Raw genomic sequence first — 27,489 nt, 5'->3', positions numbered from 1 at the left:
CCATGCTTCTGTCTGCACAATTTAATGGGCATCTAGCCCCGTTGTACCCTGATAATAATGAATTCTTGGCAAGGGAAAAAGTTCTTGGGTCTCAGGAAATAACAACAACAAAAAGCTGAAGTGCTAATTTCCTTGGATCATTCAGATTTCATTGCTTGTCACCCAACAACTGTGTGCGTGTCACACAAACATGTGTGCTTGCACGCATGCACGTGAATGCACTGAGACGTGTCCACACATGCACACACCCACACCTGGGCAACCCTACAAGTCAGGGATTCTCCTTGAGGCACAGAATCAAAGTCTTTCCCATCATTTGTTTGTTTGTATTGACTCACTAGAACTATACTGATTTGCATGTTGTTTTCATAAATTTGCATAGTGCATTCAAGGGGCCCTCTCTCTTGAGCATCTCACATTGCTCTGAAAGTGTGGCCAGCTTTCCCTCTGTTGTAAATGAACACAAAGGATGCCTTATTTCTGCAAGTATTTGTCACAATGAAGCTTTTAAATGCTACAGAACATAGAAGGATTTTGTTTTAATTAAAGTACCATTGTGAGAAATTTTTGCAAAGCCATCCCTTTCTAACTGTGGTCACTGAGCAGCTTGGAAGGAAGCAGGAGAGTGAGTGAACAAGGCAGGTTCAGAATGTCCTGGTCTGGGAGGGATATTTTTAAATGATCCATCTGGAACGATGACTAGAAATCCTCTTAGGATTTCTGTCCTCTTTGCCTCCGAAATGCTGCTGGCCTGGTCATGTATACACCACAAGTCCCGGGGTGATGCTATCACAACGCTGGGGACCCCAGCCCACCAGGCTTGGCTCAGTGCTCACTGGTCCCTTAGTGAGGTCTGGACAACTGTTTGAACTGTGTCTGTGCCTGTTAAGGCTCCAGGTTGGGAATAATGACTACACTGTGTATGTATGACCACCTGATCTTAATCATTCAAAAGATTTAAGAGAAAGGTTATCAGCCCCGTACATGAATATGATATTAAGACTCTTGTTGAAAATTAAATCATACGTACACAGCCCTCACAGTCTCCTACATAATAGCCTGCCCTGTGTGCAGTCCCTGCCTCGCTGTCTCCAACCTAATAAGCCATCCATTTACCTTTGCCATGTTCCTTTTGCCCTTTGACAATGAACCATTCACAGACAAGGATGGGGGAGGGGACCTCCTACCTCACTGGTTCTCCAGCCACTGTGCCAGGAACAGCCAAAACAGGAAATGGAGCAGAGGAAAGTTTACCTAAGGAAAGGGAGAAAGAACTGAGAAGGGAGGAACACAAAGAAAATTATCTCCCTCGGGGCCATTGCTCTGGGAGCTGATGTCATGGTTTTCTTTCCTGTGGAAGGGTAGGCAGACCACCACGTGGGACTTGGCCAAAGAGGAGGTGCGGGGAGGTGCAGGGAGGTGCAGGAAGGCAGGACAGGGCTCCTGGCTTGGCCACAAGGACTCTGTGGTCCTACCCAACTTACTTAGCCTTACAACCTGACTTTCTGGAACTCAGAAACCGGGATAATAGTACTGCAATACCCCTGCTTTATTCAATGGAGAAGATTAAATCATTTCATGAATTATTTTTGAGAGAAATCTGTGTTGGGCAGTTGAAGCTGTGTCCTCCACCTTTTACTTTGCCTCTCAGAAAGTGACAGGAAGGGGAACTTGAACAGTCTCGGGTATTCTTTGTTTCTTTTATAAAGTCAATCCATTAACATTTCTGGATATTCTAGGGTTCATTCAACTGCCCTTTGTAAATTGCAGTATACAAAGGCACCAAGTGCCCTGGCTATTCCAGCCCTCCCACCCCCTCAGGGGCCTGTAGCTAAGTTCCCAGCAGGATTCTGGGCTGAGGCCTTTGTGAGTGAGCTAAAGAGCCGATCATCAACTTTCAAGTCATTCCCTGAAACGTTTCATCTTTGTGAGTACAAGCATATCTTCGTAGAGCAATATATCCCCAAATACCATATTCACCTACAAAGGCCATGACACAGCTGCTCTTGTCAGGTCTTGGACCATCTCCTTCCCTGTCACCAGCTCCAGCAGACCCTTCCTGTTCTCAGTCTGTTTTGACTTTTCAACTAATTTGACCACTTCTTCTTCGCTGGAACACTTCCTTCTCTCAGCTTTTGCCAGACTCCTGCCTCTTTCCTGGTTTACCTCACTGGGTCTTTTCCTTCTTCTGTTGTGTCCACTTCATCTCTGTGACACATGGTGGTATTCCTCAGAGCTCAGTCCGACCCACCTCTCTCCTCCCTCTTTTCTTTTCCTTACCTTGCTCACTTTTTCTTTTCTTTTTTTTTTTAAGATTTTATTTATTTATTTGACAGAGAGAGAGAGAGAGATCACAGTTAGAGAGAGAGGGAGAAGCAGGCTCCCCGCTGAGCAAAGAGCCTGATTCGGGGCTCAATCCCGGGACCCTGAGACCACGACCTGAGCCGAAGGCAGAGGCTTAACCCACTGAGCCACCCACGCACCCCTTGCTTGCTTTTTCTGTGTGTACTCTCGCCCTAGCAGTTCTCATCATTTCCTCAAGTCTGGAACCAATATCTGTATTCCATGGATATAATAATGAGAACCAAGTTTACAACTGCTTCTCCTACCTCTCAGAGACCATATTTACATATCCAACTGCCTATTTGATGTTCTTCACCCAAATGTATCAGAAACATCTCATGTCGCATTTTTAACATTTCAAAACAGAAATCTTCATTTCTGGTCACCCAGTGACTTTCTGCCTCCCCACATACTCATCTAGCCTCTGGAGACAAAACCATGGCATCAGTCTTGATTCTCTACTTCCCCAAAAATCTCTCCACCCAACCTTCCAACAAATTCTGCAGAATGAACTTGAAAAATGTGTCCCAGTTCTGACCATCTCCACCCCCACCATTCCAGGCCAGACCACCTTCCATCTCTCACCTGATCCACTTCAACCACCCCCCCCCCCCGCCACCCCACCCCAGACTGGTCTCTCTACTTGTGGCCTTCCGCACCAACTCTCTTCCTCTTCCACACAGCAGGGAAGTAAATTGTGATGTAAGTCAGATCAACACAAAGCATATATTGGATCATGCCATGTCCCTACTCAAAACTCCTGACTGCCTTTCTATTTCACCTGAAACGAAAATCTCGTTCCTTCATTGCACACTGTTGGGTCCTGTCTGTCCATCCCACCACAGCTGTGCCGGGCTCTCCCCTTGCTCAGTGATTGCTAGCCACACTGACCTTCTCCCAGTGCCTCAGAGACCCCCAACTCTTGCCTGATTCCTGGTATCCGAATGCAGTTTTCCTATACACCAGAGCACTGATCTCTTTGACTGGTGTCACTTCCCTCTAAATGCCACATCCTTTAGAGGGCTTCTCCAGCAAACCTCTCTAAAGACAGTTTTCCTCACGTTTCCATTACTTTCCACCTTAGCTCTTTCTTTATTACATTTGTCCTTATCGGTAATTTTTTTTTTCTGTTGAAAAAGTTTCTGATGAAACTTTGGTTTCACCTGTGTCCTTCAGTAAATTGTGAGCCCCATGAAGGCAAGAATGGGGCTTAAGCACAATGGGAATGAATAAATGAAGAATTCAGATTTCAGTAATACAGGCGAGATTGCCTGTAATCCTTTTCCTCAGATTTGCAGTTTGATTTTAAGACTTTGGACAGACTTGAGACATCTGTTCCTGCAGCAACCTCTCAGTGGCCATCTTTGGTAGCTTCAAGGCTCTAGTCTGCCACATTCATATGTGCAAGAATTTGGCACCAGAGAAAATGTCTGAAGTTGAAATCATGTATGCTAATTTGACTTCTTAATGAAAACACTGCTCCCAGGTAGCTTTTTATGCAGACAATCAACAACCCAGCATTCAGTTAACTTACAAAGGGCAACTATATAATTTATTGTCTAAACCAGGGTACTTCTGAGAGTAAAAAGGTACGCTTGAAATAATAACTCAAAGATAAGAAGCATAAATTAGGACTGTCCCAGGCAAACCAGGACAAGATGGCCTAACATTAAAAGGCATTGTTGAGGGGCGCCTGGGTGGCTCAGTCATTAAGCATCTGCCTTCGGCTCAGGTCATGATCTCAGGTCCTGAGATGGAGCCCCACATTGGGCTCCCTGCTCAGCTGGAAGCCTGCTTCTCCCTCTCCCTCTGCTGCTCCCCTTGCTTACATCCCCTCGCTCGCTGTCTCTGTCAAATAAATAAAATCTTAAAAAAAAAAAAAAAAGGCGTTGTTGGGATGCCTGGATGGTTCAGTTGATTAAATGTCTGCCTTCAGCTCAGGTCATGATCTCGGGGTCCTGGGATCAAGTCCCATGTCGGGCTCCCTGCTCAGTGGGGAGTCTGCTTATCCCTCAACTTGTGCTCTTTCTCTCAAATAAATAAATAAAATCTTTAAAAAAAAAAAAAAGGATCATCATTTACTCTGTGGCTCACATCTTCCCCAGAGCTTGCAATTAACTAAGTTAACCTACTGGTTAATCATAAAATTACATTTCAGTGATACATACTAATAGCCTACTCCACAAAAAGTTTTACCGTTTTCTCTACAATTGTGATGTATTTTATATGACAACAAATTAGCATGTAAGGGAACACAGTTATAAATAGGTGGGAATCCAGAGAATTTCTTTGGGGAGAATTTAGTAGGCACCTTTGAGAAGATAAAGGAGAATCCGGGTCTCCTTTTTGATAAGTCGATAATAAAAATAATTGTTAATATTTACTGAGCCTTTACATGCCTCATCAAATGTAAAATGTACTTTACATTTCTAACTGAAGGAATCCTCAGCATAGCGCCAGGGAATACTTAGTATTAATGTCCTTATATTACTTGTAAGGAAATAGGTTCAGAGGTCTAAACACATTCCTGGAGATCACAAGAGTGAGCATCAAAGCCAAGCTAACCCCCAAATGGGCCCTGCTCCAAAGCCTGTATTCTCACTCTGGTTTGCCTCGTTTGTTTACTTAACTTACTTTTCTTGTTACTACGTAGACGTCAGATTCTACTCCAGTCCCCTCTAGGAATGCTCTTCTTTGGCCAGGTGCTCCTTTTTATGCTGTAATGAAACCATTACGTGGGTATCTCTGGCAGAGTGAGCAAGGATTACTGTAGGCTGAGGGCTGCTTTTCTGGTGCCTACATGCCTGGAGGAGATGAACCAGTAGTCCATTTGGAAAAGATCTCAGATACTCCACAGTCCTTTCCCCTCATGTTATACGTGAGATAATCAGAGAAGTGAATAGACTTGCCCAAGGTCACACTGCCATGTCAAAAGCCAGAACCAGGACCCAGGTCTCCTGATTACCAGTATGCTGTGGTGTAGACATAATATTTGAAACACGGTATCTTCAGAAAAAGGTTTCTGTGTAAATATTTTACAGACTGTAAAGTAAATAGTACATATTCAGGAAAACAACATAAATATTTTACAGGCTGCAGCACAACTGTGAAGTTTGGAATTAAGTCAGTGGTTCTGAGCAATGCCACGTGTGCATGGAATGATACAGTGCACTTGTGTCTGTGGACATCTGTCCCTGAGTTGTGTCTGCATTTTCCTGAGTGGCAGAATTTAGACTGCAGAGCCAGCTGTCCCTCCGCCCTCCATCACATTCCCGCTGCACACTGGAGTGCAGCCTACCAGAAAAGAGGCTGAGGAAAGAGATTGCACATCCTTAGGGGTTTTGTAGCTATCTCTAGGGAGTACAATTTCTGGCCATTCTGAAAGACCCAAACTAGAAAAAATCAGAGCTAGCCAGACATCTCAGGCCACTCTGGGGGCCTGTGTTCATGCTAGCAACCAGCCAGAAGCCACTTCTTCTGCTCAGTTTGAAGGTGAGGGTAACCACCCTCCCACATCAGATTCTGGGGCCCTGTGCCTCGCCGTCTGGCTTAGAAGTGCTTAGAATGTTTTTACTCTGGACGAAATTCCTTTTCCTTCCTCTTCTTTTACTCACATCTTTCTCCCTCATTCCTACTGCACTGGCTATTTCTCCGTCGGTCATAACATTGGACCCAGGCCGTGGCGAGCAGGCACAGAGATGTGGACTTTCAGCAAAGAGAACGTTTCTTCATTGCCATTAATAAATCTGGGCTGACTCTGCTCTATAAAAGGAAAGTGACTACCTAAAAGTAATGGCAAAAATCTCTGATAACTGATAAGCACCATGGTCCTTGCTAAGTATTTAACACACTTCCCTCCTTGGCCCTTGACACGAGCTCCTCATCTTTCAGCGGTGAAAAGGATGCTGCTTGGCCTGGGGCCCTGCCCAGCTCCTGGCTCAAACCTCCTACTCTCTCCTGGAGTCCTGACTGCTCCGATAAGAAGCACTTGTCCGTCTCAAGCTGTGAAACAGGCTGCTTCCTTCTGGCAGATGTGGGAACTCCAGATCAGCGTGCCGTGCATACATGTGTGTGCACGTACACACACACACACATGCAGAGCTTGGTGACACACTACCCATCTTGCTGTTAATCCCTGCACTGTAAGCCTGGGCTCTGTCTGTGATGTGGCTCCTGCCCTCTTCCTGAGACCAAGTTTCTCCTCCTGCCCCCACTCTGGAAACCAGACCCTGTCTTGATGCTTACGGTCTGGGTTTTTCTTGATAAACAATCATCAGGAAGAGTCTTAGGAATTTTTAGAGAAATTTTAGAATTTCAAATGCCCTGAATATTAAATAATCTCTTTTTCTGTCATAGGATTCTCCAGAGAAACAGAAACAGTAGGAGATAAATATAATTTATCATAGGAATTGCCTCATGTGGTTATGGGGGCCCAAAGTCTGGCAGTATGCTATTGGCAAGCTGGAGACCCAGGAAAGCTGGTGGTGTCATTCAGTCCAAGTCTGAAGGCCTGAGAACTAGGAGTGCCAGTGTCTTTTAAAAAAACATATTCAGGGGCGCCTGGGTGGCTCAGTGGGTTAAAGCCTCTGCCTTCGGCTTAGGTCATGATCTCAGGGTTCTGGGATTGAGCCCCGCATCGGGCTCTCTGCTCAGCAGGGAGCCTGCTTCCTCCTCTCTCTCAGCCTGCCTCTCTGCCTACCTGTGATCTCTGTCTGTCAAATAAATAAATAAAATCTTAAAAAAAAAAAAAAAGCATATTCACCCTTCTTCTGCCTTCTTGTTCTATCCAGGCCTTGGGTGGATTGACTAATGCCCACCTACATTGATGAGGGTGATCTTAGTCTACAGATTCACATGCTAATCTCTTCTAGAAACACCCTCACAGACACACCCAGAAATCATATTGTACCAGTTATTTGGGCATCCCTTAGCCCAGTTAAATTGACAAATAAAATAAATCATCACAACTTGCTTCCCTTAGTCCCCACCCAGTGTAAAATTAAAAATTAAAAAAAATTCTAGGGGCACCTGGGTGGCTCAGTCAGTTAAGCATCTGCCTTTGGCTCAGGTCCTGATCTCAGGGTCCTGGGATCGAGTCCTGCATTGGGCTCTCTGTTTGGTAGGGGGTTCTCTTCTCCCTCTGCCCCTTCCCCAACTTGTGCATGCTCGCGTGCGCTCTCTCTCTCTCTCTTTCTCAAATAATGAGTAAAATTTTTCAAAAGAAATTTTTGAATTCTTTATCACAAAGTTTTGGAAATGATAGAGAATTCATACATATACCTAAGTTAAGATATCCTCCTAGATTTTCTGTTCTTTTTGATCTGTGTGTATTTGGCCCTCAGCCTGAAATGTAAGGAGCTAAGTTGAGTAGGTTCTGCGTATGGGTCCTGTTAACGAGCGTCCTCTGTTGGTTACATTTATATTAGCACTCCACTCTTGACCTTGCAATACTTCTGAAATAAACTATAATGGAATCACATCTTGTATGTATCAGTACAATTTAAGTATGTATTAGCAGCAGCAAACTACATAGGCTTGCTCAGAAGTCACTCATAGGCTCTCAGCCCTGAAAGGCACACATTCGGGGTTTAGGTTTCCACGTGTCAGTGCACGGGAGCTGCTTCCCAATACGTGGAGGGAACTGGAACTTCCGCAGGTCCTGGTGGTGGCCACTTGACAGAGGCACTTACTTCTTCCCCTTGCTTGGGCGAATGCCACTTTTCCTGGCCCGTAGGGCGTAGTCAACTCTTGGTTCTTATTCAGCATTAACTAGCCTGTGGATGAACCATGCGAGAAAAGTTATAGTTAGTAGATGAGTGAAAAAAAAATTTTAATTTGATAAAATTTAACAAAAATATCTACATTTTAGAGGGAAACTACTTGAAAGTATATACCAAAGATGCAACACCAATGTCACCCAACCAATTGTGAACACTCCCAAGAGCTAAACTACCCTCCCCACCCCCATTTTCCTCCATACACACAGGGAGGGAAGGAGCACAAGATCCAATCAGCAGCCATCAAGTTCTGGTCAGTTGGACATTCACATGGGTGCATAGTCCCTTTCTTTTAGGGTTTAGGCCAACCAAGGGCTTCGTAACTCTCCCTGCTGCTCAGATTTTGTGTTCTTTGAACCTGAGAGTAGAGAGAAAGATAGGGAGTGTGCTCTGCAGAGCAAAACCCTAGGACCTGGAGCTTTTAATGCAGTGCTTGAACACTGAGGGGCCAAGGTTGCAGGGAACCACCAGGGGAGGAAAAGCCACTAAAGGAGCTGACATTGAGAAGGTGGGTAATTTACCTTCTGAGCTATGTGGCTTGACTGTGATGCATGGGACCCGGGGTGTGAGACACCGCACCGTGACACGTAGCGTAGTCGGCTGGCGGAGGAGCCCTGAATGATTGCCTTAGTGGCAAGTAGAGGCTGCTAGCAAAAACAAGATCAGGCTGGTGCAGCACTTTATCACCTCAACCATCTGCTGGATGGCTTAGAGAGCAGAGGACCATTTGCTAAGTGACAACTGATATCATTTTATTCTAATGTTCAACAATAGAAGAACTCTGCCAAGACGCAGACAATAATGGCCCACTATTTTGCCACTTTTCATCAAGCAATTTGTGTGATGTTTTGAATCCCTTAAGTATTATTCTTGTGTTATGCTTATACTTTGATAGCATCTGTAGAACAGGAAATGTGTGCCAGAATATTAGATGTCATTTTAAGGAAATTGTTGTTCATCAGATCCATTGTAGACTAAGTCTCACCTGGATTTGTTTGGCTACCTTTGGAGTTACCTGTAACTTCTTCCTCTCTCTCTCACCTGGTCCTGCGCCTTACCACACACACCTGCCAGCTGATGGCATGTGGGTGCCTCTCATGATGCTGTCAGTATATTGGATTTGACTTTAGACCGGGGCCTCCTGGCGTTCCATGCAGGTGGTCTGCACATTGCCAAACCATAGCCAAGTCCTTAGAAATTCCACAGGCCCCTTACATGCCCTATCTTTGTCTTTATAAAGCGTGTGTTGGCTCTGCTATAAATGATAAACATTGCTTAAGGAGAGGGTGGGTTTTCTTCAGAGTTCTGGTAGAAATAACTTTGATCACACATGCACACACGTGAGCACACACACGCGCATAAGGAAATGATAATTCCTTATGCAGGAAGGTTTGGTTGGCTTGATCTCCTCCACATTTTACCATTGTCTCCGTCATGGAGACATCTACACATGGTTTATAATAACAGATTTGTAAGTGACCCAAGGATAAACTCTTACCTTTTACCCAAATGTGCAAGCTAGCCTTCTTTTTGTTCTTCCCCTCTTTTCTTCTTAGAACTTAGATTTCTCATGATCAAGCCATTATACTACTTGTCACTGTTCCTCTTGCTGGTCCTCAGTGACAGTCAGAGATAGAATGACTATTGTCATTTACTGAGGTCGTATCGGGTGCCACAAGCTGTATAGGTGCCTCTATAGAATTGTGCTTCTCGTCATTTTCACGTCATGGCCTGCATAGGGATTAGTAACACTTTAAGAGCACATTGGTGTGAGTGGATGAGGCTGTCTGGACCCAGAGGCCTCGGCTAGAGCTGTTCTAGGTGGGAATCCTAATGGCTGAGGGAGAGTATCTCAACCCACTTTTCTCCCTTTTATAGTACAAAAGTCGGTCATGGCTCTGATAGAATCTATCATTTATTCTTCAAAGTAATACTTGATGGCAAATATTATTACCTGTTAGTTGCTTCACACATTCACATACTTAGTAAATGGTATAGCCAGGGTTTGAATCTGGTCTGTTTGATCTCAGGCTTCTTTTTTCCTATCACAAATCAAGCTGCTTTTATAGCTGCTGGTGCTGACTTTATCAGCCTTGGAGATCGGGAAGGTGGTCTAGCTAACATTCAGGAGGACCTGGGTTCTGGGGACCAGGCTGGTACATGAGTCAGGCATCCCAGAACTATCCCTCTGTGTTTTCACATAGGGATCTGCAAAAATCAGTGCTACCAAGAAGTCCTTCATCAGCCCTATGAAGAAGTCTGAAGAGAAAGGCAGGTTGACCATCTAGAGGTATCATTCACCCAAAGGAGCTAGGCACTACAGACAGCTACAAGTGACAGGTCACCAGAGAAAGGCACCAGAGACAAGAATCAAAGGAAAATCAAAGCACCAGTGAAAGGTAGGGACTGAGACAATTCCCTGAGCCATGGATTCTTAATCTTTAAGGCCTCAGAATCATAGGGACAATTTGTTCAAACACTGATTCCCCATACGCAGAATTTCAGTTCCAGCAGATCCAAGACACGGCTGCTAATTTGTATTTCTAACAAGTTCCCTGAAGATACTGATGCCACTGGTCAGGGACCATTTGCCTTAGCGAAAAGTAAATGTGGCTGCTTTATACAGAGGGCTGCAGTCTCATCAGGGGCAGAAAGGGAACAAATGAAAGGACAGAGGTCTCCAAATTCTTTGTCTCCAGCCACTTATACTGCCCTAACAATGTACTTGAGTTAGGTCAGATGTCATTAGAGCAACTTCCTCTGTGTCAGGCAGCACCTGCTGTCTCCTGTCAACCAGTGTCCCAGGCACTTAGTCTCTCTCTTGGTCCAGGGTGACTGAAGGAAACACGCATTGGTAAACACTTGGAGCCACTGGTGTGTTTAACCTTTGATGTTTTTGTGAATAATCCAGTGTCCTTCTAGTTCCATAGTCTTTTAACTCAAAACTTAGAAATATAGTGTTAATTGCCTCCAAAAAAATAATGTACCTCGTCTCCATTTTCCCTTCATTCGGCTGAGAAGAGAATACCGAATATTAAACCCTCTTATTTTAGTTGTGGGATTATTTGGCAAGTGACATCCTTACGATGCTGTAGGATCCCGAGTCTTTTAAGGGTACCTCTCCCTTAACCACAATTTCTTTCCTCCTTGTATCCTGAGCACAGCTAACACAATTAACTGGGCACAGATTGGTGGCCCGTAAGCTATTTCAATCCCCATCTGGCTTCATCCCCTGTTGGAGAGCTTGTCAAGGCAATCCAACTCTAAATTTGAGTAAGCCTTTCACTTACACTCCTTGTGGGGTTGCGGGTGGGAAGGGGGGAGAATTGAATTTCTTCCGGAGTAGGTTTGTTGGTTGTTTTGAAGGATGTAGGTAAGGCATAGGCAATTGCACCTTTATCCCTGAACTTTAAAGAAGCCACAGATTTCAAAAGAAAATAAATCTTTTAATCCTTGTATCATTATTCTCCTTTTTACTAAGTAACTGGCATTTAAAAGAAACTGTTACTGAGGGTGCCTTCTGAGCCCTTTTGTAAGTGTTAACAAGAACTTCTCCTAAGAGACAAGAGCTCCTGTCTTTCCAGGAGATAGGTCCCATTGTGAGTATTTAAGAACAAGTCATATTTAGTCAAAATAGGCAATTATTTTTATTTCACCAGAAGCAAGCTGAAAATAGTACCACAATACATTCGTAAGCCCATAGTCCATTTCAGGCTTTGAGAACTCCTGCTGGGATCTGTGCGTAAGGGAAGGTAGTCCAGAGAGTGTCCTGCGGGGACCAGCAGGCAGCAGCACAAGAGAGCAGGTAATGAAGTTTGCAGAATGCCAGCACCCACCTCCACCATAACCAGCTCCTTGGTACCAAGAGGAGAGTTACATCATTAACACAAGTGACCCCAAACTAGAAACTAATGAGGAGCCCCAAAAGGAATAGATAGGACCTACATTAAGAAAAGTATAAAGGTTTTACTGAGAATGTAAATGAAGGTTTTATGTAAGGCTACATATAGAATATTTCTAAGTGGGAAGACTAAATAGAGTAAAAATACCAATTCTTTCCTCTTTAATGTTGTGATTTATAATGGGAAATAAATATGTGGTCTTCCTCCAGTTCCTGGCACAGAGCTCCTAAAACCCTTTGAATTTCCTGACTGATAAGAACAATAAAAGTATCTTCTGCTATGCATGACAAGCTTCTTTCAGCTTCTCTGGAGTTTATTCTAATGGGGTAACTTTTGGAAAGCCACTGAGGTTGTAGGGTGGTTGCTGAGGAAACCAAACTTGTGATTGGAGGGTTGAAACTTTCAGCCCCGCCCCTCAGCCTCCAGGGAGGGGAGAGGGTCTCAGTCACCAAGAATCAATGATTTAATCAACCATGGTTATGTAATGAAGTCTCCATAAATAAAGGATGAGAGGCAGAGAGCTGCTGGGTTGTGAATATGTGGTATGGGGAGGATGGCACATCCATGGAGGGTATGGAAGTTCTACCCCTGCTCCCACATACTTTGCCCAATGCATCTCTTCTATCCGGCTGTCCCTGAATTGTTTCCTTTTATAATAAAGCAGTAATCTTGTAAGTAAACTCTTTTCCTGAGTTCTGAAAGCTACTTTAGCAAATTTATGGGATCTGAGCAGCGATCCATGGGAAACTTTGATATATAGCCAGTCAGAAGCACAGATGACAAGCTGGACTAGTGATTGACATCTGAATTGGGAAAAAGGGACAATCTTTTGAGCTAAGCCCTCAAGCTGAGGGATCTGACATGATCTCCAGTTACAAAGTATTTGTGAGTTGTGGAATAGCTACCTGGTGTCATAGAATTGCTTGGTGTGAAGGGGAAAAACCCCATAGAGAGTGGGAAAACATGAGCCGCCCAGGCACCCCAAAGGAGAGATTTTGAATACAAAAAAAAAAAAAAGTATGATATCAAGAAGAATGGTAATTTTGACTGTATATCAATTTTAAATTTTGGGGGGTTCAAAGTCATTCCTTGTTACTGGGGCAGGCTGTCTAAAATTCCATTCTGTGTTTTAGAGTAAGGCATTGAGAACCCAGGAGTCTTCTGTCAATTTATAAAACCCTCAAGAGTCAGGGATGAAATGGAGACAAGTACATACCACACGGTAATATCAGTTGTGAATATATCGAAGCACGTCTGTTCTCACTTGTGAATAGCAACCTTCCCGAGACCCCTCCAGTGTCGGCCATCCCGACCCTTCCACAGGATTCATCCCAACCACCCCAAGAGCTAACAGCTAGAGGAGCCATGTCTGGCCTGAGAGGGCCGTCAGATTACAGAACCTCCACTTGTGTCCCCTTCTGATCCATGAGTGCCTATGCCAGGTCATTTGTTATGTTTTCAAAATATTCTCCCGTGCTAAGAGGTGTGACAAATGGGTCATTATTAAGGTTTGGCTGATGCAATAACTGCCATGTTGGACAGAAAATAGGGCCCAGGAAGCAGAGGTAAGAAGTCTGATATGCTTTCATGGATGTAGAGTCAAACAGCAGTTCTCAGCAAGAAGACTGCTAAGAGTGAGGCAGGCATGTAAAGGGCAAGCAGGTGGCCCCTGATCTGTAGAGGAAGGCTGTACAAAAAAGAAAAAGAGGGGGAAATAGAATATTGAGGATTCCTCAGACTACCCCTCTCCAATTATATAATTTTACCAAAGGCCCTCCAGATAACTAGGTCAACTTAGATGCTGCCAACTCTGACATATCATTCTGGATCAGTTAAAGTTGTACCAAGCTAAGAGGTCACAGTCCTCCTGTAGGGTGTGTGTGAAACAGAGTATGCACAGAGTGTGGAGTCTTTGTTGTTCAGCACACCCCCTCTGGTTTGTGGGAAGAGGGAGTATGGCAGGTAGCAGGTGCATAGGTACCGGGAATGCCGTATGTATGCCGTTCTTTGCACAGGCAGGCCTGCATCAGGAAAATTGTCACATTCAAAATGCCAAAAGCATTTAAGGAGTATTGAGAAACACTGAGAAGGAAATCCAGTGCCATTTTGCTTTTACAAATCTCGATGGCTGAGATTTGGCATTTCTTTTTTGTTGGGGGAGGAGGGGAATACTTCTTTAATTCAGAACAATAGTTTGAAAGTTTTTTTTCTTTAAGTCGCAGGGTTTTTTTTTTTTCTTTTTTACTTTCTTTGGTGTAAAAAGAAAAAGATTCTAATAATGAAATTTTGTACCAAGAGTCATTAGACCAGAGTATCTGCCTGAAGCAAAATTTTATGGGCAAGTTATGAACCTGCAAACAGAACCTTAACTATTGTGATAGGAGCTGACTGTAGTAATAAAAGTGAATTTGTTAAATAAAATATGTTTATAATTCACTGGGCTCGGAATCAGGTAGGTGGGAAGAAACCCCCTGTGAGTCATTATGATTTTGCAAAATAGTCAAAAGAGCAGTTTGCTCGGTAGGCAGGTAGAGGAGTGCATGCCCTATTGTCATTATTACAGTGTGTGATTTCATTTATTCATGGGGTGCCAGGGATGCGTGGCCCTTTTGAGCTGCTAAAACACAGTGGACAAAAGCCAGAAAATGAAATGAAATCCTGGCTTTAAAGAGACTGCAATTGAAATGTGTAAGCAAGTTCGGTTTGGCTGATGACAAGAAGCACAGAAAGAACATTAATGCAGTAAGCTTTTGTGATCCTGGTGGGTTTTAGCAGTGATTTTGAAAGAAGGTAGGAAGGACAGGATATAGATGCATTTGGAAGTTATTGTGAGCAGCGAAAGCAAATGGAAAGAAAACAAGGCCTAGCCAAAAAGTAGGAATCTCACTGGGGCATAAAGACTAGAACCAAACAAAGGTAGGATCCAGACCTAATACTACAGAGATTGGAATTCAGAAGTTCTTTTTCTATAGGAAAAAATATCTCGGCTAGTGTATAAAAGAAGAAAAGCTGCTCTAGCTTTTCCCACAGATGGATGGTCTATGTCATCGCCATCAATAAGTGAGATGAGGATCAAATACAGGTTGAAAGGACATAGAAAAGAGAATCCCAGCTCAGGGAAGGTTGTGGTTCTATACCAGCCCAGGTATTTCTGGTTGCAACAAGTTTAGTTCCAAAGCAGATTTTAAGAGAGAAAATTATGAGTTGATTGTGCCCCTTCCCAAAATTCAGATACTGAAGCCCTAACACCCGGGAACCTCAGCATGGGACTGTACTTGGAGATGGCACCTTTAAGGAAGGAATCAGGTGAAAATGAGGCCACTAAATGGGTCTTAGTTCTTTCTGACCATTGTTCTTATAAGAAGAGGACATGTGGACACACAGAGATGCCAGAGACATGCACACACATAGGAAAGATAGTGCAAAGACAGTGAAAAGGCAGCTGTCTGCAAATCAAGGAGAGAGGCCTCACTGGAAACCAAACCTACTGATACCTTGACTTCAGACTTCCAGCCTCCAGAGCTGTCAGAAAATCAATTTCTACTCCAGCCACCTAGTCAATGGTATGTGTTATGGCAGCCCTAGCAAAGTAATATAGACAGAGGGTAGGAGAGAGGGAAAGAGAAAGGTAAGAGAAAATTTAAAATATCAAGAACATGGGAAGGAAGAAGCAGCAGAAGTAGCATTAATTGAAAACTTGGTTAATAGTAGGTCCTAAAAATGACACAGAAATACACTTCTCTGTCCTTAGAAATAATCATTTTACAGAAAAGAAACCTGAAGGCCAGAGAGAGTGGAATTACCGTGTGAAGTTGCAATCAGTTGTTTCTCTCACTAGTGTTGGAGCTCAGGTCTCCTACCAGTGACTTCGGGCCCTCTTTCCCCACCATCCCCCTCAGAGCCTTGATGGGGACAGGATTGAATGGCTACCTCCATATAGGACTCCTCCACCCATGCTCCTACTATGACCAGGTTAGTCTTCTTAAAACCCAAATATCATTCTATAATTCTCTCTTTCACAGCCTCACTAGCCATCCTTTGTCCACAGGTTCAAATTCAAACTCCTCTGCAGGTCTACTCCTCTCTCTGAAAGTCATTATTTCAGGTCCCCAAACAGGGTTGTGCTCTCTCTCCCATCCAGACCTCCTCATGGTGGGGAGAACCTTCTGTCCAGAGCATTTTCCACCTGCCCTCACCCCCTGTTCCTTGGATATAATCTCTTGTTCATTTTTTCAGGACCATTGGTCTTTTTTAGAGATTATGTTTTCCAGGAGCCCTGACTCTGGATTAGCTGGGGTTTTCCCTGCCAAATTCTCCTTGTATTTCTCCCATTTTTGTGCTTATCATATTATATTGTATTTGAGACTCTGGTGGGCCATAAACTGGATAAGAGCAAACACCAGGATTGTCTCATGCCTACTAAATATAAGGTGAGGGAATTATGTATGTTTTAGAGAAGTCTCATTTGCATCGCCTGGTATTTCACAGACATTTGTTAATCTAGCTAGCCCATTGTTCCATGTAGAGGCTTAGTAAATACTAGCTGAATGAGTGAAAAACCAAGTTCATACAATATGTGCTATCAGAAAAGGGGGGAGGAGGTTGCATTTTGTAGCTGCCTATGCTTCACCAGTGATTTCTTCATCCGACTCGTTTTACTCATCCTCACCCAAGGAAATTATAAGACCACAGAAAACAGGATGGATGGGTTCCTGGAGGTCATCTAGGAAATGGGCTGCTGAGAAGAGGGTCAACAACCTTGAGGAAAAGGTAGAAGAATTTTGGGGAGCCTCTGGAACAGTTATTTCTAGAACCAGCCCAGCTCAGGCCCTGCTAGGGTAAGCCAGCTATAATCCCCAGGGAACTCAGTGGGGAGGGGCAGAGGTAGGCTTTTGATCCACAGCAGTCTTCAAATCTAATCAAAGCCCTGAACACTGCAAGGTTTGGTGATTTGGCCAAGGCCATGAAGCCAGTCAGGTGGGATTTGGGGGCTGGGATTGGATCCCAGGAAATGGGGCTCCAGGGTCCACGCTTTTTACGAGTGTGCTTCATGGAAGGTGAATTTCCTGAATTCTTCCACTGGTGAGAAATGGTAGCTGAGGGTCCTAGACCCAGACTTCCCCTCTAGTGTGGTTGAATTGTTGCTCTGCTTCTTGCACGTTCGACATGTCGGAGAGAGCCAGCAAGCCTGCTCAGAAGGAAGATTTTTCTCTCTGCAGGTCCAGATTCCTACCAGTGGAATGTCACCAGTCAGAATAGGCAGGTGGCAAATTTAAGTAATTAGTGAAAATCAGGACTCACAGTCTTGAGAATAATTAATGTTGTCTTCTAATCTCTTTCCTCTGGGGGAAACTTTGCATATTGCTTAAAAGAAATGTCTTCTACGCCTCACTGTTTCCAGAACCTCACTGTGAATAGCAGCACTTCCAGAGCTCTGCAAAAAGCGTTTCTTAAAGGGTCTTTCCCCCAATTACCAGCCATGTCTGGACATTTCTCTGCAAACCTGTTACCACATAGGCCCCTGTAATGGTAAAACTGTCAGGAAAGCTTTCATGTGTTGTTAAAAGGTGACAGGGAGCTTCCTATCCCCCATGGCCCCATTGCCAGATGCTATTTCAAGACCAGTGACTGGGACCCCCCCACAGAAGAATACAGCCTGGTCATCTTGAGGAAATATAGAGTTGTTTCACAGGAATGATATTGCATGGCATGCAGTGAAAGAGGAGAAGAATATTCACAGGTGAAGAGGGGCAGAGATTGTAGTCAGAGAAAAGAACAAAGGAAAAGAGGTGAAAATGCAGGGAACCAACAAGGAAGAGACGATCACTTTGGGTTTTCTAAGTGAGAGAGGGAAAAATAGTGCAGAAGGGGACTGGAGCTACTTTGTGGTGAACCTTTGAGGCCAGCCAAAGAAATGAGTTCAATCTGGAAGACATTAGAGCATCATTGAAAGTTTTTGAGGAAATATATGCCATGGAGTGTTATTATCTTGGAACTGGAAGGGATCTCTGTTAAGGAAACAGAGGAGAGAGAGGACTTGGCCAAGGTACACCCAGAACTAGAGGCCAGGTCTCTGTACACTGATTACCCACTCTTGGCTGCTCCAATGATTATGTCTGATTGTATGGCACCTAAGTGGTGTTAGCCATGGTGCTTTTCTATTTGTTGGTTTTGTTTATCATACTCCCACCCGCATCTCATAAAACACAGGGAAGAAACAAAAGGAAGGGATTATTGTGTTGGGGTGTGCTCACATGGTTAAGAAGCAACTAGGAAACTGTCACATCCTTTTTTAGCATGTCCCAGGCTGAGAGCTAAATGCCTTACATACATTTTCTTATTTAAGCCTCACCATTATTCTGTCATGTATTATTATCCACATAGTAATTGGTCACGTACTTTGCCAGAGATCTCATAACCACAATGAGATGATGTCAACAAGGTGTGGAAGTGCCCTAAATGTTGGTGGATGAATCAACAAAGAAAATGTGTGTGTGCGCGCGTGTGTGTGTCTATACACATACAATGGAATACTCTTCAGCCTTAAAAGGAAATTCTGCCGTTTGCAACAACCTAGATGAAACTGGAGCACATTATGTTAAGTGAAATAAGCCAGACACAGACATACCAATACTACATGATCTCACCTGTAGAATCTAAAGAAGTTCAAAAACTCATAGAGGTAGAGGGTAGAATGGTCATTGCCAGGCTGGAGGATGAGGGCTATGGAAAGATATTAGTCAAAAAGCAGCAATTCCAGTTATGCAGGATGAGTAAGTCCTAGAGACCTCATGCACAGCATGGTGACTATAGGTAGTAATACTGGATTGTGTACTTGAAATACACAATACACAATTGGGGGTTGTTCTCAACTCATTTCACCACCAGAAAAGGCAACTTTGTGATCATGGATAATTAGCTTGATTGTAATAATCATTTTATAATGTATATACACAGACCATGTTGTATCCCTTAAGTATGATACATACAACTTTTATTTGTTAATTATACTTCAGTAAAGCTAGGGAAGGAAGGAAGGAAGGAAAATGGTAAAAGGAAACCATTTTTTCTTTTCTTCAAAAACCAAGTTCCCTCCACTGTGCCTTCATCACAGGGTGATGCCCAGGGTCCCTTGAAAACCCCTGAAATCAAAATTGGTGGACTTAGTTCTACTTTCCCCATGACTGAATAACAATCGTCCCTACCCTGACACTGCTCTGACCGGAGTGACCATTGCAGGGTGTTGATCCCCACCTGCCTGGTTCACTTCCCAATGAGTCTGTGTGAGCATCACCCTGGCGATGGGTGGCCCTTACTTGGATGAGCACAGGCAGCAAGCTTCTGGCCAGATGGAGTTCACCTCCCCCACTTCTGGGTGGGGAGAAACCATATTTTGTAACTTGATGGAAATCAACCCCCCATACGTGGGATCATGTGAGATTTGAGAGGGGTGGGCATGAGAGCCAGGATAAGATTTTCTTCCACCACTCTACTCAACAGTCCTAACGTGGGATTGAGAGAGGAGATGGAATATTGCCTTCCTTGGGTCATCTCAGTCCTGGGGTGCTTTTCATAGTGACAGCATGTCACCACAAGGATTCATTCTGGCATTAAGAAATATCTTTTTCATATAATATAACCCTTCAATTCAAACCACCTTCAACCCATGAAGAACAGAGAAAAAGCAGAGGGCTGTTCAGTGCTGTAAGAAGAGGCATGTTTTATAAGTCTCCAATGCAGTTCCTTCCTGAAGAATTTTCAAGGATGATTTGCACTGCATGACGCATTTTTCTTTGCATTCTGCCTTTAAAACCCAACATCCAGTAAGATGTAAGTCCACTCTCTGTTCCAACTATTATGGAGAACTCCCTTCTTCTTTTATCTCTCTATATAATCTCTCACTGTTTGTTCTTCAAGGCCAAAGCCACAAGGTGTGTGTGGTGGTAAGAATCTCAGGGTTGATGAAAAGGTTGCCTGGAGCTTGGAATACCTGGCTTTTTTTTTTTCTTTTTTTTTAATAGAACACCATCTAGTATTCTTCCTTCATTCTATCAATATTTTTTGAGCACCTACTTATAAGCTAGATTCTTTGCTAGAAACTGGGTACAGAGTTGTGACTTCACTGAAGACCCAGTCAGTCTTATTATAGAAGGAAGCACAAAGTGCCTGGTTTTCTCTGTAGTATGTAATGCGTGTCACACACTGCATTAGCATTCCATCACAATGCTCTCATCCTGCAGTTAATTCACTTTCATCGGCAGTACACTAAGGCATTAGTAATATCACTCCAATAATATTGCAGTAGCTTTACAAAAAGGAACAAACTCTTGCATTCTTCACATGCTCATGTGTTAGGGACTGAATGTCTGTGGTCCCCTCCAGATTTATAGATTGAAGTTCTAACTTCCAGTCCTTGCTCTCCTGTTTTGTCATCTTGTTTTTTAACTTTTCATCCTAAAAAATATGAGATATAGTACCCTCCAAGTCAAAAAGCATCGACAGCTTGTCTTGTTCACTAAAATCCTTGTATGGACTCCTGTGGCCCATCCTCTGTAAAGACTCTCATACTCTCGTACCTGCCTTGCTTGCCTTCTCATGGAGGGCCCACCACCCTGCCTTTCCAGGGAAGACTTGCTGCTTTCTGATCATCCACATGGTCCTGGTTTTCTGCCCCAATACCTCAGCTCTCTGTTTCCTCCCCCCTGGAATGTCCTCCTGCCTATATTCACCACAATCCTTTTTTCAATACCAAGGCTCATCTGAATAGCCATGAACCTGTCCCTGGTCTCCCCAACCACATGTGACTTCTCCATCCTTCAAATTTCATTTGATTGTCGCTTTGAGGTTTTACCTGACTTCACCTTCCATTTAGTTATGTTTGTAGTGTCTTAGACCTCCTGCTATACCTTGGGTTCTTTAAAACATGAGGGTGCAAAAAAAAAAAAAAAATGAGGGTGCAGCTAGGACATTTTGCCTCCTTGGAACGACACCACATTGGCACATAGTGCTCTGCTGTGAGTAGGCAATTAAAGAGGCCCGGAATGAGGTTATACTTTTCTGAATCATTTAAAAGCAATCTTCAACCATACCTTTCCTTCTCGACTATGCAGAGCACTGGTCAGTCACTGTATGTAGAATGCATGTGTCTCATTGGGTGCTAGACAAGCTGGACCAGAAAGAGCCAAAATGGATAGTCAGAATCTTTTACTTGAATATCCAGAGTCCCAAGTTCAGTTAGAGTCCTGAAAAATCTAATGACCCTGGACTTTCCCTCACAGCGAACATCAGCAATAGGCAAATGTGCAGGTGCCCTCTTGGGGGGGGGGGGCATACCTGCTGTGGTCCTCCACGGTCCCCTGGGCCTACCCCTTTTACCTGTGTCACCCACCAGGTCCTCTTCTTCTTTGAATTTGCAAGCCCCAGTCTAAATCATGTGTGGCTTTTGCCATTTCTACAACTCCTAGCTTTGGATGTTGATCAGAACGAAAACCCCACGCTTAAAGCTTGCAAGTCATTTTTTAAAACTGTGCTCCACTGAATACTAACACTGAGAATCCTGAATGATTTCCTGATGTACTTCTTCTTTCTGAAAAGGTGTCTCCAAGTGCCTTCAGAAATTGTAAATTGACAGCACACAAAGGCAGCATGAAAGTCACTTCAATGAATATAAAAATAAAACAAAATTGTAACATGTGAAAATGTCAAACCCTCATTAAAATACTGGAAATGTCATTTAATAAAAGAAGCTTGGAGATTCACATTGTTAAACTGAGATACCAAGGAACCTTATGCACATATTTTTAACGTATAATCAAGAGAAAGAACTGAACTGGGAACTGTAAGGAAAATAATTTTGCCATATGTACCCCAAAATGTAGTAAATAAACAATGAGCAGAGAGATGTTTTTACTCTTTGAATACAACATCAGGTCCCTAGAGCTGTGCTACAAGTCAACAGTGTGTATTGCATTGAGAAAAAGAACTCACTTTATTAAGCATCAAGAACAAAATCCTCCACAGATGTCTTCTTTAATAGAAATCACTTTCATTGCTAATTTGGAATTTGGAGCAATAGCCTTTTATTAAACTATTTACAAATAGCTTTTTATACGTCAGAATATATAATCATAAATCAAGCCAGGATTATTGCATTAGCCTCAAATAGACTCAGTCAGAGAACCGCAATGGAGATTTTTTAATGCCCTTCCTTCCAATTTTACCCATAATACCTTGCAGTGCAACTTAATTTTGATATTGAGTCTTTCATAAAAGTTCTATCTTGACTAACTCAGATAACACTGTTACAAAATTTAAATGAAAAACGAAACATGGCAAGGAGAAAAAATTAACAGAGGTAGTCAGGGGACTCCAGATACATCTTCAAGTGAAAATAGAAAATATATGGAAAGTCAATAAAGAAATGAGACAGAAAAGCAGACTCCTATGTTTATGCTGTATAGCAAGTGAATTTTCGCCAGCTGTGGCCTACTGGCTTGAATAAACAGCACAGAGATCATGGGAGAAGTCTGCATGAGGAAGTAGCAGGAAAGCATTCAAAACAAAATGGGCATTATAATTGGATTCTGCAATTATCTTTGAGCGCCTTTCTAGCCAGGTTATGGTATATCTTAACGGAGAAGAGCATAGGTTTTTGGCTTGGATTTCCTGGTGATAGAGGGCAACTTACTCTCTTTTCCTCTGTTTCCTTATCTGTAAATCACAAATAACATTAGTACCCACATCATAGGGCTGTCATGGGATTAAAGAAGCTCATGCACATAACACCCTTAGGACAACTGTTGTTATCATGGCATCCTTCGTGTTGGTATCAGGGTAGATAGATACATCGAAAAGTCTAAATAGTTATTAAGCTTCAGATCAAGCACACTCATTCTCTTGACTTATGCCCTTTGAAGAGGAACTTACACTGAAACAAGTCATAAATAAAAATGGAACATTTTTGAGCAAGAAAATAAAAAAGATCTTTAAAAAAAAACAAACCAAGTCATCCACTTGAAACCTATAAGTAAACAGACATAGAATGATTGGAGCAGAATATCAAGGTGTTTTCAAAACTAAAAATGGAACAATTGTTTAGTTAGGTTCGGTCCCTGGGAGAGAAATGATGAAAAAGATGCAAATAACTCTGCCCGTGACGTCACATGGTTAATTTATTATAGGAGAGTGTGAGCCTAGGTTTGTGGCTCATCTTTCCCCGTTCGTACATGTCAGCCTCAGCCTCCATGATCTGGTTTTTCCATTTGGCCTTTGCCCTAAGCTGGTCTTGTTTGGGGGTGTATTTACCTTTCACTGACAGTGCATTTGGGAGCAGTGGAATACAGGTGGTGCAGCTGTGTATCTGTGAGCCAAGGAAATGGGTCTGACTTGAAGGCCAGAGCAGTTCGGAGAAACCACTTAATAGGCCTGGTGTGGAAATGAGGACCTCCGGCCAGTCTTGTCAGGCAGATACCAGTGGTTTCTGGTAACAACAACAAAAAAACCCAGGAGAACCAGCCACATCTAACACCTGTGTGGAAAGCAAAGATCAGGACCAGCTATGAGTACAAGTGAGGGGAATGGACAAGAACTGAAAGGGAAATGAACCAAGCATCAAGAGTTCCAGGCAATCTATCAAGGACCAGGCTATTCAGAATAGAGCTGGCACATAGTAGGAGGTTAATAAATGAATGAACAAATTAATGACTGAAGAAATGAATGAAAGAAAGGATCGTGGAAAAGCAAGCAGGAGGGTAGGTATAAGCTGTGTGGGGGAAAGTGGGGGGGGCTTGATAACCCTCTTTTGCATCTACCTGAGAGTGGCCAGGAGCCTCCTGTAAGATCGGAAGGGTGAGTAAGTGTGGCTAGCTAAGCAAGTGCCAGTGTGAGTACCCAGGGCATCATGCTTGCTTCATTCAGTAGGGAGTAATGAGGGAGAAAACCAAATTGTCACTTACAAGCTACGTCTCCTAAACCTAAACAGCTTCTTTCCTTTTCCAAGCACCCTTTTATTCACAGGTCTCCAAGCAGACCTTCGTAACTCCAGCTCCCGTGGTTCTAGCTAGGTCTCACAGGATCTGCACAACACTGCTACACTGTTTGTGAAATAAACAGTATTTCACAATGTAGGGGTGAAATTCTCTGGGCCCTACCCTATCCATTCCATTCCTGGTCTTGTTTAGGACGAAGGGAGGAGAGGAGGAAATCTTACAGATTTAAGTTGAGCTTTATTGAGAGAGAGAAGAAAAAAAAAAAAAACAGGTCTGTATAAAAGAAATAATGCTATTCCTTCTTATCTCAGTCTTTGTCAATATTCCTTACCCAGGATTTCCTAAGAATTTCCTAGATCTCTCCTTAGGACTAGCCCCTCATTTCCCCAGCTGCTGATAGCTTGATCGAAATTGCTTTTGGCCACAGGGCCGTGCCTGCTCCCAGAGAGCAACCCACAGCCAATGACTGGATGATGAGATAAAGAGGTCATGTCAGCCTCAGAGTGTCCCTTAGGATAAGTTGAGCTATAAGTGCAATGCCTATCCTCCACCACTCCTCAGTTCTTCACTTCCCTGCTGGAATTACACAATTGTCTGCTTCAGAGTCTGTTTCTAGGGGGTCCCATCTAGGACAAGGCATACCATGTTTAGGGACACATGTCACATAAATTTCCAATAGGAGAGAAAATAGACCAGCCATATGTGCCATTTCAACTAGCCATTGACCAGATAGTCATGATGGCAAGAGATGGTTAACCTAAAAGAATGCTTTGAAGCAGCAGAATTACATTTGGAAAAAATAGAGTTGTTCCTTTCCCCATGAGAGAGATGACAAAAGGAAGGAAGCTATCAAAACACGGGCACCACTGTTACCTAGAAATAGTTTATGATTTCTCACATTGCTATGTAATTGGAATATTCTCTCATTAAATATAGAATAACATATAATCCCTTATTGAATCCAAACAATTTCAGTAATGTTATAACCCTCAAAAACTCAGCATGAGTAGTTTATGTAAAGCAGTGGATAGATGGGATTTAACGACTGTCTTGGGGTTTGGTAAAACTGTGTGGTAGTATTTGGATGATTGTGTCCAGGAATAATTGTTTCATTCATATTGAATACCAGGAAGGCCTTAGGAATTAAATAATTTATATTGAATTAAGTTAAATAATCTAGCCAACAAACCTAATGAATCATGCACTGCAGTCTGATTGGTGGAGAGGAGACATTAGCCCCTAGAGAGTAGCTGCTTTCTCTACATAACCATCCAGGCATGCTACGATAAATTTGCAAGTTAGCCAATATAGTTGCAAAAGATGAACTGACTATACAAGATAGATACTGAATTCCCCAGGGTCTGAGCTGACCAGTACTGACTTGGTGGTGAATACTAAAAAAATTATTACAGAAACAATTCAAAGTTAACCCTCAAATTGAGGAAATCAGTTCAAGTTATGCAGCTTGAGAAATTAACTGTGCTGTTCTTTGTAAGATCACTAATTACAGTTAGGGAGAAGTGCACCTTTAAAGAGATATACTCAAAGCAAGAATGGTAGATTGGCTTTCTGTCAAAATATTGAGCATCTATAATGATAAAAGGAATAGTCAAAAATAAGAGTAGGACAATTTCTATGAAATGTATGTAAAATTACCTCTTATTTGCCATAGCCATTTTGAATAGTAAACACAGGGTTGGAATTTTATTTATCTCTGAGGATCTTGAAGAACACCCCATAAAAGCAAAAAGAATGAATGAAAAGGATGACTAAATGTTTGATGTGTTTTCAATAAACGCAATTAATTTAAGAATTTACAAGAGCTCTGCGTGGTGCCAAGGTGGAGATGTCATGGTGTTAGAAGTTGGCATTTACAGAGTGTGTCCTACTAAAGCTTTTTATTTCTCTTGGGAGGCTGCTTTTGTTGTTGTTGTTGTTGTTTTAAGGAAAATAACCACAGTATCAAAAGTCCTGCTGGATCTGTAGCTAAGAGGACGAGGAGGATGACTTTATTGGCAGCTGTCACCAGGATCCCTCAAGAGGAGTTATCTCTTCTAGTTCATTCTTTTTTTTTTTCTAGAGAGTTGAAATCATGATCAAAATAAAAAACATAAGATTTGGTGATTCCCATGTTTATTAAGGGAATATACAACTTGAACAAAGTTTTAAAACCTAAAAAAACAAAAACAAAAACAAAAAAAAACTAAGAAGACCTGCATGCCTTTCTCTATAATCTTTATCTAACTGTAGAAGTCACTAGATTTTCTAACACTGGGTAGAACATACCTTTCCAAGATTTTTAGTTTCCTAAATTTTTTCCATGCATTCTCTATATATACTTAAGACTTAAACTTAGGGCCTGCAGGTCAGCTCTTTTTACCTGTTGGTTATTTTTTTCCTTTCTTTAATGGAAGGCTTTACCAGCCTCTGTATTATACATGGAATGGGTCTAATCACCTTTCCAGATGTCTGGCCCAAAGCCTCTTCTAAGAGTGTCTACATCTGGGTTTTCAGCAATGTTTTACTCACCTCATAGAGTGAATGCACTTATCAGAACTTGGGTATGACAGATAGATATTACATCAGGAGATTAAAACTGAGAATGTTTCTGAAAATCACACTTAAGAAATCATAAAAACATTTAACATTATTTAACATTTAACACTTTAGAAATGCACTTTAGTAAATATTAGTAATATTACAAACTAAGTTACTATGTAGTACAGAACCAGAAACTGTTGGGAGTACCAGTGTTAGGTGGGCAGAGAGAAAAAAAACTGCATCTCGCAGAAATGCCACAGGGAAAAAAGAAGTATCTAGCAACAGTTGCTTTGAACAGCTCTTTGTCCTGGGTTTTTCATCCACACATTCAGGCACCTTTCTAGGCAACCTTAGCAGAGGTGATAACCTTGTAATTTGATACAAATAACAGTAGTGCAGTAGTTACTACAATCAAAAAGCAATGTCTGTGTTCAGGTGGATCCCCCCCTACCAACCAACTAGCTACGGGCAAGTTTTCTCAAGGTATCTCATTCACGTGTTGTCGTGACACCCAACATGATGTGACTTGCCTTCTTATTGCTTTGCTTAATTATCTCTCGACTAGAGTGTGAGTTCCTTGAGGGCAGAAATTGTGTCTTTTCTGTGCCAAACCCCTTTAATGCACACAGTTGTCACTAAAATATTTGATGAAAGAATGAAGAAGTTAATACATTTCCTTAAGTGTCTATATCTTCATTTGTGAAGGGGGAGTAATAAGAAGGATGAGCTAGCATACATAAATTCGATAGAGTACAGAGCAAAGCACAGTACTTGCCCATTATTAAGCAAGTGTAAAACATTTTCTTTCTTTTTTCCCCATTGCAATGCAGGTTAGCCTCATGGTACGTTATAGCAGTGGCCCTCAACCATACCATATCTTTCTTCTTTTTTTTTTTAAGTTTATTTATTTATTTGTCAGAGAGAGAGTGTGTGCACGAG

Source organism: Martes martes (assembly GCF_963455335.1).
Source record: "Martes martes genome assembly, chromosome: 5".
Taxonomy (NCBI): domain Eukaryota; kingdom Metazoa; phylum Chordata; class Mammalia; order Carnivora; family Mustelidae; genus Martes; species Martes martes.
Note: the sequence above shows the minus strand (reverse complement) of the source record.